This window comes from Tachysurus fulvidraco, chromosome 2 (genome assembly GCF_022655615.1).
Source record: "Tachysurus fulvidraco isolate hzauxx_2018 chromosome 2, HZAU_PFXX_2.0, whole genome shotgun sequence".
Classification (NCBI taxonomy): domain Eukaryota; kingdom Metazoa; phylum Chordata; class Actinopteri; order Siluriformes; family Bagridae; genus Tachysurus; species Tachysurus fulvidraco.
The window spans coordinates 26,840,899-26,853,325 of NC_062519.1; the positions used below are offsets into that span (position 1 = coordinate 26,840,899).

The following is a 12,427-nucleotide window of genomic DNA, read 5'->3' on the forward strand; positions in this document are numbered from 1 at the left end:
AATATAAATAATTTTGAGCACAATAGCAACCTAAAAGAAAAAGAAATTATTTCAGATGTGACAAGTATATTCTCTTTATATTCTATTTACAACTCCACATTATTTTTGGCCAAAAATCTTTTTACTGCAAGCAAAGAAACATCAGAGGTAGTGGAAGTAAGTGCACTTGGCAGACTGTTTCTTTCAGTCTGACATCCTAAACTCAAAAAATCTTCAACTTCAGCATGTTAAAAATCTGAGGTCAGGAAGTTCACCTTAAAAACTGTGAGAAGATGCCAAAACATCCACCTTACACATCTTTCTGATCAAAGTCACGGATTGACACTCAGATTGAAAGTTAAGCTGAACTTGTTTTTTTTTGTTCTCCCCCCATCTGTTGTTGTTTGCTGGCAGGAGGCAGAGAACGAGCCGAGAGTGGGAGTAGGAATACGGGATGATGTAGGACTGAACTGAGAGCAGGTGAACACAGCTGTGGACTGCCGCCGGCTCTCTTCATCCTCTCCTCCCTCTCTTCTTCCTCTCCTCAGAGGCTCCGGCTCAGTGTCTCGGGGTCTTGGGGAGACAGCAGGGGCCGGCCAGGCTTCAACGGAGTGGGCAGCAGAGGCGGGCAGTTGCACCCACCGGGCACAGGCTCCTCAGCAGAGCAATCAATATGGAGGGAAGAGGCTGCCAGGGGTCAGGCGACGCAGCCCCGGGCCATGGTGCCAAGGGATCACCAGCGCTCATCTCTCCCTTTACCAGTCAACTTGCATCAGCCAAAACCAGACCATGTGTGAGAGCAAGAGAGTGTGTGTGGTTCTGCCGGAGGGACCTTTAGTCCCAGCACCACTTGATAAAACTTTGTCTGCGGGAGAATGAACAGAAAAAGAGTGTCAAAGGTCTTTTTCCCTCTCCTCAATTCCTTTTTTTACTGTGAGTGCACATTCCCAGTGACTGTTTGAATGAGGGCTTGACGCACAATCCCTCTTACAGGCCCTCCTCCAAGCCTCTACATCAGATGAGCTGGCAAGAGAGGACAACTTGAACTTTTGTCTTTTTTGGAGGACATTTTTTGCCTTTTCTGTTGTAGATTAAATTAGATGATTTTTTTTTTTAAATCCTCACCACTGAGAGCTTCTAAAAAGGCTTTGGTTGTAATCCACATGAAGAGGCTTGGCACTCTTGTCTACATACTTTAATACTGGTGGACCTCCACAGTACCAGGTTTTAATAAGATGACGTTCAGAGGGATTGCAAAGTAGAGGAGGCTAAGCTAGAAAACTAGGACTAAAATTACTCAACAAAATTTCCCCGTATGACCCACATTGTTATGACCCAAATCAGCTATTTCCTGATCAAGAGCTTATGATAAGGAAAGCTCCATTTCCTTCCATGGGACACAACAAACATAGGGGTATGCCATGCTTTAAGGTAGTACCATGTCCTGGTGGATTCTTTAAGGAATGAAGTTTACTCTGAGATGATGGAGTCTAATCCTCTGAAATGGTAAGCACACTCCTGTTCTTTGCCTGTGTTAGTCAGTGGTTACAATTCAGTCAGAATCGTCTGCACATATTGATGGATACATTCCAGGTTCACTGTCTGTGTACTTAGTTAAATTATTGTATTTTCACAAAGGAACAGCTATGGGAGAAAGCCAGGCTTCCTTTAGGGTTTACAAAATCATCAACCTGAAACAAAACCACATTAAAGCACTGAATACTCTTTCCTTTGTTTAACATCTGTCATTGGTCATGTTTGGAAAATCCTATTTGTAACATATGAATAATCAGCATATTAAATAAAGTGCTCTTAGTGTATTAGGCAAAAATCACACGTTAAATCACGTATTAGAACAACAGCATAACATCCACACACATGCCAGGCAGTGTCTGAGCTTGGCAGTGCCGTCGACAAAATGGCCGCCACCGTCTGCCAGCTGTCTCCTTACCCAAGATGGCGCCACACTGAACACGAGCCATCTGCTTAATCAGTGCCCGCATGTAAATCGTGTATAATTGCATTTGCATATTCTGTTACTGTAGGACTACAAACACACATATCACACATATCACACTGATTTACTGCAAGTGGGTTTTGAGCACTCTGGAGCATGTACCTGCCACTCATGTCTTCTTTACTATTTTACAATTTATTTGTCCTTACGATAAGCCATGTTAGCATTCTGTGGATTTAAATGTGAGAAATGTGGCTTTTCTTGTCACAAAGCACCTGAAGACTGTACCATCTGTGACATCTGTGCCTGGGTTAGTTGAACTAGCTGGTGCTACTCAAATCCCTCTGTCGCCTGGCCCAACTCCATGCAGCTCCACATAATAACCTCATTAGCATGCGCAGCACTCGCCAGCATAGGCCTTGGTGCGCTGCTGCATCGTGGGACCCAGCATTGCTCGTCCTTCACACACATACTCTCACCAGGCAACATTGTGTTCTTCCATACAATACAGCGCTTTAAATGTGCATTACCGTGCTGCAGATCAGGCAGTCAGGGAGATGATCCACAGCAGTTTATGCAGATCAACTGGGCCTCTGTATTTATAACTTGCAACTATGAGCTTCTGGGGAAATTTCAGTCAAGAATAAATTGTTTTAAATTGTTGTTGGAATAACAGAAGCACACACACACACACACACACACACACACACACACACACACACACACACACACACACACACACACACACACACACACTCTCTATTTCATTTACATCATTTGCAAGACACCCTTATCCAGAGTGCTTATATAGATATATTATAAGATATATTATGAAATAAAATGTTTAGATATGTTAAATATTATATGTTATTATTTAGGCATTTTATAAGATAAGTTTGTGCTTGTATTTTGTGGTTTCTCAGCTTTCTGGTTCCACATTAATACTGTGTTAGCTTCATATCACGATAGTTTTCACAATTGTTTTCATACCTGGGACAAATTCAAATGTGCATTGTATTTGTCCCAGGCTATGTTAATTTAATATGTGAATACAGTTTAATTTAGCTCTTTACTGTATGTCATCTGCTACAGAACAATCACTTGTTCTCTTGTTTTTTGATGCTGTGAAACTGCAGGCATCTATGAGGGTGTATTTGTGTTTTAAAATTGGGGTTTGCACGTTGTCTGTGTCTGGTCTAGGCTGGTCCCACTCATGTAGAACTCATCTCCTTCATCCACTTATTTACATATTTACAGCAGCTGGGGAGCCCATATGTTTTTAGTTGGGGTCATGCAACATTATATAGCCTTGTCGCCTTATAAACTAGCTAACACACCCCATGGCCTCTTTATGTGAACAGACACACACCATACACACACACCACACATCTCACACATTTACCACAAATTACTGGCCATTCTTTCTGTCTTGAAATCTCCCTCCCACCCCCACAGTCCTTTACAAAGAAAAGAGAATCAGAGAGCTTTTATGCTAATCATGCTTGTAGCCATGTGTGCAAGTACACTAGCGCAATTATGCATAATTCAACACAAAGACAGGGAGAGGCAGCTACTGGAAATCCTGTTAGTAAGCCAAAAAGGGGCAGAGACTCAAGAGGCCTGGAAATAAGAGGTTTCCGTACCTTTTGGAAGATTCAGTCAGATCTTTGACATTTTCTGTCCACAGGTGCATGATAGAAACTTTGCGCAAGGCAAGTTTGTATGTAGGTAAAGGATTTTTACAAGACCTGGTCTGTGTGAAAATCTATAAAATCTGATTACTTGCCTCTGTATTAGCTCTAACTGCATGGAAATTTCCATGTTGTACAATAATAAGTATAAGCATGATAAGTATTCTTAAATTGCCTATAAATATCGACTCTTGTATTGATCACGGTAGTGCAGTGTTTCTCTAGATGCAGTCAATAAAGCCTCTCTGGGGGACTGTGAATTTTTAAGATTTTGTTTATTATTTATTATGAGTGACCATTATTAATTAAAGTCATTATATTTTTTTAATGTTATAGTGATTACTTTGTTTGAATCATTTTTTATCTTAATCATTCTGATGATAAATAATGGCAACTGGGCATAATGTGTTCTATCAGTGGAAAGTTCAGTAATATACAAAAAAGCCCTCTAGGGCTCCAATAAATAGCCAGAATGTAACTGTGCGCATTTGAATAATGAACTGAATATTTGAATAGTTTCAATAAAAAATAAATCTGTGCTGAAATATATTTTCACAGATGAAGGGTGTTTCTGAGAACCCCTAGCATACACTGGCCATCCACTTTATTAGGTACACCTGCACAGTCATTCTGATATCTAATCAGCCATTCATGTGACATCAGAACAAACCAAAAAAAACAACAACAACTATGCAGTTACAGGTCAAGAGCATCAGTTAATGTTCTCATCAAAAATCAGAATTCAGTATGAAAAAAAGCATGGGTGTATCTGTGCCAATATTCTTGGCTGACAGATGTGGAACCTGATGTGGCCTTCTGCTGTTGTAGCTCATCCCCCATAAGGTCGCTGCTTTGTTTTGCTCAGAAACTTTTCTGCTCATCACGGTTGTAAAAAGTGATGAAAAAAAAAAATATTTGAGCAGTTTGAACCAATCTGGTCATTTCCCCTCTGATCTCCCTTATCAGTATGGTGGTTCTTCCCACAGAACTGTAGCTCACTCGATTGTTTTCCCTACACCATTCTGTGTAAACTCTACAGACTGTTATGTTTGAAAATCCCAGGAGATTAGCAGTTTCTGAGATACTCAAACCAGCCTATCTTGTACCAACATCCATGCCATGGTTACAGTCTCTTCACACTTTTTTCTTTATGAATAATGTTTAGTGTAAACTTTAACTGAAGCTCTTGACCTATATCTGCCACATGATTGGCTGATTATATAACCACATGAATACACAGATGTGTTCCTAATAGTGGATGGTAAGTTTAGTTGAATACAGGATGTGTTAACACATACATATTTGGTTTCTTCTATGTTTAATATATTAGATTATTTCATAAATTTGCTATTTTAAGAACTACAAATAAAGCTTTTATGTCATGCTGCACTGCAGAAATACCCCATGAGTTCAGCTTCCCTTCAGATTAATGTAAGGCACGTATATTTAATGTTCGTGGTGTTTCAGAGCAAGGGGTTCCTTAGCTCTGAGTACTCAATGCTTTTATTTGCTTGGATATTGATTGAATGTAGTTCTCCCACAGAAGTAATAGTTGCTGAATGCATTTATTGCCATTGCTCAATTCGACCCATGCTGCATTTGCCTTTTTTTCTATGCACCTGATATGACAAGTTTGATCAGCTGTGTGCTAGATGTCTAAAACAATCTTGAATGATTAAAGCGTATCAGTACTGTGTTTGGCATTGATAGGAATTGCACTTTTTTGAGCTGAATATTTGACAGGTGTGCCAAATTGTGTTTTCTTTGAAAAAGTAAGCTGTTGTTTGTTCACTCACTTGTTACAACACACCTCTGAAACAGTAAAGCTATAATAACTATGATATGTATGAGCCATGGGGTCTGGAAACATGTAGAGCTTGCCAACTATACTCTGTTCGGTTTTTCTATTAATAGACCTGTGTGGAATACTAATATGTGGCCTGAAGTAATTTCCTGTGTAGTTTGTAACCATAGTATGGAATAAATGGAAGTTATTTCATTTAGTTGTGCCTAAGATCTATCCAATATCTGGATGTCTTTCCATTATAAAAGAGCTTCAGTTAGATGCAACGAGAAAAAATGTTTAAAAAAAACAGCGATGCCTCTTTAAAAATCAGGAGCTGTGTTCACCAGGGCTGATTACATTCTGAGGAAAAACAGTCGTATATTTATCCAAGTCACTGATTTTGTCATTTTAAAGCCCCCAAAACACAGGCATTGCACGAGTGCATGTAGAGAGCAGAATTATGAAGCGGGGAGTGGAGTGTGTGAAGGAAAGAGGCGGAAATGGGAACAGAGTGCTGTTTGTATGATTAAACTGTCGGCTTGGTGGCACAGGCCACGCTGAAGAGTCAGGTCTGAGATTTAGCCATAATGAAAACACTCCGAACCCTCCTCTCAGCGCAATTCTCTTTACAACACAGTGCCTCAGACTAACCCAGGTCTGTCCATTTACCGAGAGGAGAAGGGTGCAGATACGCGAACAAGCACACACGCACGCGAACACACACACAGAAACACACGCACACACACATACATGCACACACAAACACACACACAGATAGAACTAGTTGTTTGACCTAGGCTGGCTTTTCTACACATCCAGGCCGATTATCTGTCTGGGGAGAAGTTGTCCACTGGACGAGAAGTGAATATTTGCATCCTAGTGTTCTAAAAATGGCTGCCTCCTCTCACTCAGCTGCATAAACACCAGTCACGCCCTTGGCGACGACCTGCTCATCAAGCGTAGGAATAGACGAAAGTGTAAAACATTCTGTCAAGCACTGGCTAGACGGTCCAGCTGCTCTGAAGCCCCATTGAACAGCAGGTGAAGAAGGACCCTAGGGGTCAAGGTCAAAGGGGGCTTCTGTCTGATCTGTCCTATGATATGTCTGGTTGCACCCCCTAATGTGTTTGCTCTTATTTGTATAATTGCACGTGATTATCGATGACACACACAGAACCCATCCCTCTTGTCCTGGGACAATTCTTGGCTCCTCGACTGTGGTATTAGTGTGTTATTTTCAGAATGTATTTATGAAGGTTATGTAATTTCAGCTGCAATCCTCCGATACACTATAGAGAGAGAAATGTGGTTTCTGTCATAGTGACTAGCCAGTTGTTGTGTGGTTTTATGGTGTTGTTTTACATTCGATTTTTCTGTGCATCGCTTTTATTCACGCCATCCTCCCCTGCTGTGTAAACAATGATATCTCTTTAAGAGGAGGGCCCTCTCTCTGTCACGACACGTCTCTCCAAAGGCACCAAGTTGGTGAATAGCGGACGAAGACAGCGGCCCACCCTCTGGAAGATTCCATTATTCACCTCAGCATATGCTTCATTAGCTCGTCTGAAAGAGAGATCCCCCTCTCGCAGCCATGGCAGCATCTCAATGGAGCGTTCCCCTGTCTTTCACTCTGTCGTTTCTCCCCGGTCCCCCTAATCGTCTCAGCTCCTCCCGCTGAAATCAAGCTTAGTGACGGCACTTTTGTGAGCACCCCTCTCTCTCTTTCCCTTCTGCTTCAGCTCATTCTCTCGCCTGGCACACACACACACACCCACCCACCGCTTAAGTCCCTATCAGCATGCCAACAAAATGTCCGCCCAGCTGGGGTTGACACTCGCCCGCCTCTGGGGTTTCACCTCCTCTTTGCCGAACCCACTCAATCCATTCTCTCTCTTTTCTCTTTTCTGGTTTATGCCATTTATTACTTGGAGTTAAGTCCTTTATTGATTTTACTTGCAAAGCTTTTTGCAGTTTTTTTTAGTACAGCAACATTATTATTATTATTATTATTATTATTATTATTATTATTATTATTATTATTATTATTAATAATAATAATAATAATAATAATAATACTTCATTTTTTTATTATTAGTTGCTAGGTTTATAATTCCTTCCATTTTTTAAAATTCTGTATTATTATATTATAATAATATTATATTATTATGTAATTATTAGTTCCATGGTAAATATCTTCTGATTCACCACTTCTTCCCATATTAGCCTAATTTTTCTCATATATTTATGCATGGAGTATTCTTGATGGTGTAAACTATCTGCTAACATGGCACAATTTGCATGCAAATATATTCTGATGAGTGCTCACAGTGCAATCACCAGCTCTGTTGGCTTTTCACTCGTAGAAATAAGCAGTGTGAAAGCAGCATTTGTACATTGTTCAACGTATAAATGTCAATATTTCTGTGAAGCATCAGGATCGTTAAACCTCAAATGATACCTAGTCGGATGTATATACTGTACAGCAGGCTATGGCAGCCTTGGCTTAGCTTTTGCCGTTTTTGTCAGGCACAATGTAGGCTACAATGGAGTTGGAACCATGGGTCCTTGTGTTTGTGTGTCAACATAGCCTGCAGTGTGTGTGTATGTACGTGTGTGTGTATGTGTGCGTGTGTGTGTGTGTGTGTGTGGAGGCAGAGAGCTGGGAGGTTTCTACCTTGGTCTGTCACTTCCGTCTTATGAGCTGAGAATATAGCTTTGTGACTATAGAATAAAAAAAATAAAAAAAATAGATCATCTGTGTTTACCCTCCCAGCGTACACACACACATACACCTACACCCTTGTGCGCACATGTCTCATAGACCTGTTTGCTCAAGGACTGTGTCTCTATTGTCACAGATGCTACTTGGTTATGTGTTGCATTGTTATTCAGTTCGTACTGGGAGCCACACGCTAGATTCGCCATGTCCTCTGGCACAGTAGGCACAGTAATAAAGGTGTGCCTAATATAATTAAGACTTGTACAGCTTGTTTACTTTTAATTAAACTTGTAATGACTGACCAGTTGTATGGAAAACCACATTAAACAAAGCAGCTGAATCTCGTATCAGGTCAGTCGACTCTGAAAGGATGCAATCTTTAATATTCATGAAATCATTTTAGTGTTGCTTTGTTGCAAAACCACTTGCTCTAGAGGCTGCGTCGGTCATAAAGGTGTGGCAAGAAGTTTTAGTGACGATTAGGAATGGGTGATATTGCAGAGATTTACCAAGATGTCAGATGACATGAAATACATGTAGACATTTTTCACGATACATGGCATGTAAAGTTTCAGCAAAAACTAAAGCTGTATTTAGAAAATATGCTTTGAGTGGAATTTTCATTCATTTCACGATAATAAGTAATAATGAAATAACACATTCACTGTACACACTCACTGAAGGAAAAATGTAGCAGTTCTTAAATACCTTTGACTGTTCAAGCTGCTATATAGGTGTAGTTAATATTGGAATCATGGCATACATGAAGTACTGAAGATGTCTGTGATATTTTGAAGAGTACTGTGATGTAATTCAGCACAATATTAGCATTATTGCAGTATTATATCACCCAGCCCTGCTGACTACAGAAGGACATTTCAGACATATTTGCTATTTAAAGCTTTTCTTTAGTTACTCAATAAGCCCTTTTTTACACAGGAGCTGTGTGTTGAGTCAATATCTTTAGAAACAGTAACCATGTAAGTTGTAAGGTAATTTCATCTGTAGAAGATACAATAAAATTTCATTTTCATTACTTTATCAAGTAGACAGGAGTGGAAGACGATGTGGTCTTCTGCTGTAGCCCACCTTCGAGTGTTGTGATTTCTGAGATGCTTTTCTATTCATCTTGGTTGTAAAGAGTGGATATTTGAGTTAGCTTGGCTTTTCTGTCAACTCAAACCAGTCATTTAACTGTCTGATCAACAAGGCATTTATGTACTCAGAACTGATGCTTGGTGGGTTTTTTTTTTGTGCAATTCTATGTAAACTTTAGAGATGGTTGTACATGGAAGATAAACATAAATGAGCAGTTTCTTAAATATTCAAGCCAGCCTATCTGGGCTCAACAATTTAACAGGCCTGTTTTCTTTCACTTTCAGAAAGGTATTTTTTGCAAAAGAAACAAAATGAGACAGTAACAAAACATTATAGTGTTTGAACAGGTTGAAATCTGTTTTTTTTATTATTATTATTATTACAGGCTCTAAAGTGTGCATGAAGTGTCAGAAGAAAAATTTTGCTTTTTCTTATGCTGATCATTTTATTCAATTGCGCCCTGCTGAAACCATTTTTGCTTTCAACCTTCCAACAGTAAAACCCCAATCTATGTAACAATACTTATTTGCTACCTTTTGATAATATACATCTCCGTTGCCTCCATTATTGTACGGATTTGATGGATTCATGAGTTTGTGCAGCACAATTAGTATGTTGACAACTGCCTGTCTCTGAGGCAGGGGGGTTTAACCAGTTTCCCCAAGCTATTCTCCCAGTTCTTAATGGGACATCAGGCACGACAGGCTCAAGTGAGGCCTAGCAACCTCTCCTCCTCTTCAAAAAATGCCCATCACCCCCTCCTGGTAGGTAGACGGACCCTTTTTGAAACCCCCTTCTGCCTATTGAGAGGGTCTCAGACAGTGTGCAAACCCCCACTCTCTTTTCCTCAACCAAATAATGCATAAATTAAACTGATCTCTTGACACAGTGTCTCATTTCAAGTTTTTAATTCCACAACCAATCTAAGATGACATCCATATTTCCTTCTTATTAATGGAAGGCAGTATGCACAAAAAACAGAAGGATTATATTATAAATTATTATAGAGTTGGTGAAAAATGTCATATCATAATGGCAAATCATGTCTCAATTTTACACATTTTCTAGTAACAACTGTGTAAAATTCTAGATTACAGTACATCGTGATAAAATGGAAAGTTATTGGTTAGTGAACACACACAATGCCCATGGCTGAATTAACATTTACAGATGAACTCAAATAAACACTATGCTGTAGATCAATCACTTCAACATCTCCTTGCTAGGAGGCTCTGCTGCTTCAAAGGCTCTCCATGCCTAAATATAGCCTGACTCACTTTTTTCTTTTGGTACAGTCCACTTTTATAATGCTTCATCCATGTCATCAGATCCCATTGCGTTCTGCTGTAGGTTGCTTGTGTTTATATGGACATTTTTAATATTTCTTCTTGTTTAAAGGTTGTGGATATTGTCACAGCATTGTGCTGTACATCCCCTTCATGACTCTACTATATTTAAGAGTAAACCGCTTTGCGATTTGTTCTATTATTTGTTCTGATGCTATATTTAATCTTCTTGAATCATGATCCACTGATTGCGTTCTCTCTTATACACATACACACAAACACACATACACACACACACCTATGCATGGTGTTCACTCCATATCACAGACATTGTATTTGATTTGAATCATATTGCTGTGTGCATGCATGACTGTGCACCGTGACAAAGCAGACACGAGCCTGTGGTGCTAAGTGCTAATGAATAAGCAGCCACGGTCATTCCCTGTCTGCTTTCCAGTCCCCAGAGGAAACATTAAGGGCCCTAGACTGGAACCAGGAGTCCCTCCATCCCCCACTTGTCCCATCCACACGGTAGAGCCTGGGGTCAAACTCGGTGCCCAGACAGTCTTACCCCTGACCCCTGTCTGGCTCTAGGCTCAGGGTCAAACTACACAGCTGATAAACTCTGTTTCCCCGCCCCTCGACCTCTTGCTTGTAAACACACACAAACACACACACATCCTCATCCGCTTGTGTTTTGGCGTGGCGTTGGCTATAGACACGCACTTATAGCATCATCTGAGGCTCCCCAGCATCCATGTACTGTCAGTCAGCTCCCTGCCCCCACCTTTATCTGCACTCTAGCCACACCTCATCCACAAACACACACACACACACACACACACACACACCTTTAAAAACTACACAAGCAATAATTAGGTTATTATAAATATCATTAATCTGTATATCTTCCCGTTACTCATCACCTCATTGGAATAACTATTCAGATAAACTGCTATAAAATATAGCTCTGATACATATGTAAATATGCATGTTTATTCTGATGCAGATAGACAGTGTTTTATGTCAGCACAAACTATATAATATATGTTCCGCTTTTGTCTTTTCAGGAGTTAGGAGTGCTTTTCAGAGCCTGGATGGTGTGTTTCAGATCTGTAGCTGTGACCCACTGCAGGATGGAAATGATAACATCAATGATGTTGTACTGTAATGATTGCTTAAAGCATTTTGTTGTGCTTCTTTTTATACCGGTGAGTATTTCAGTAAGGTAAGTTTCCAGTCATCCCTGAAAACCACTAACAGGAAAGAATATAATTCTGTATACAAATATAAGCTTTAAATTCATCATTTCAAATGCTTTTTGCTTTTTTTTTAATGCAGGTCTCTAAGCTAAAATAATAGTAAAATTATATGTTGTAAGATTCTTTTTTTTTTATCAGCTTTAGTCAGCATGCTATAGAAATCTTAATTTAATAAGTTAATAATGTATTATACAGGGAGGGACGGTGATATAATTTGTAGACATATTTGCATCTTAAATAACAGACACACATGACGAAAAAGCAAAACCTGCTCGTACAATTGTGATATCTTCATCGCCATATGTTAATTACAGCATAAACTTGGCTTGTATGGTAAACATACTGTACATTTTTATTCTGTTCCACATCTGATAATTGTTGAAGTATGCTATTGTATGAATAATGTGGTAATAAAAGGATTATGCAGATTGAATGAACAATAAAAGTGACAACTACATTTATTCAGTCTGGCGTGTGTTTTTTTTTTTTTTACTTGTCCAATACAATATAAAATAGATTTTATTATTGGTGACATGGAAACATAATTATTGATTATTTTCACAGGTTAAAAAAAATTACATTTTGAGAAATATTTAAATATGTTCAAATATGAACTTATATTGTTAAATTGGAATTAAATTAATTGCAT

General features: G+C 39.3%; 1 long non-coding RNA gene across 2 annotated transcripts in view; it reads left to right on the forward strand.

Annotated features, from left to right (window-relative positions):
- The window catches only part of LOC113657940, a 33,668-nt gene extending 21,442 nt beyond the window's left edge, over window positions 1-12,226 (forward strand). For both annotated transcript variants that reach the window (XR_003444267.2, XR_007140037.1), the window contains exons 3-4: window positions 394-1,485; window positions 11,587-12,226. This is a non-coding gene — a long non-coding RNA (uncharacterized LOC113657940). The remainder of the gene's footprint in view (window positions 1-393; window positions 1,486-11,586) is intronic.
- Window positions 12,227-12,427: the final 201 nt, after the last annotated feature.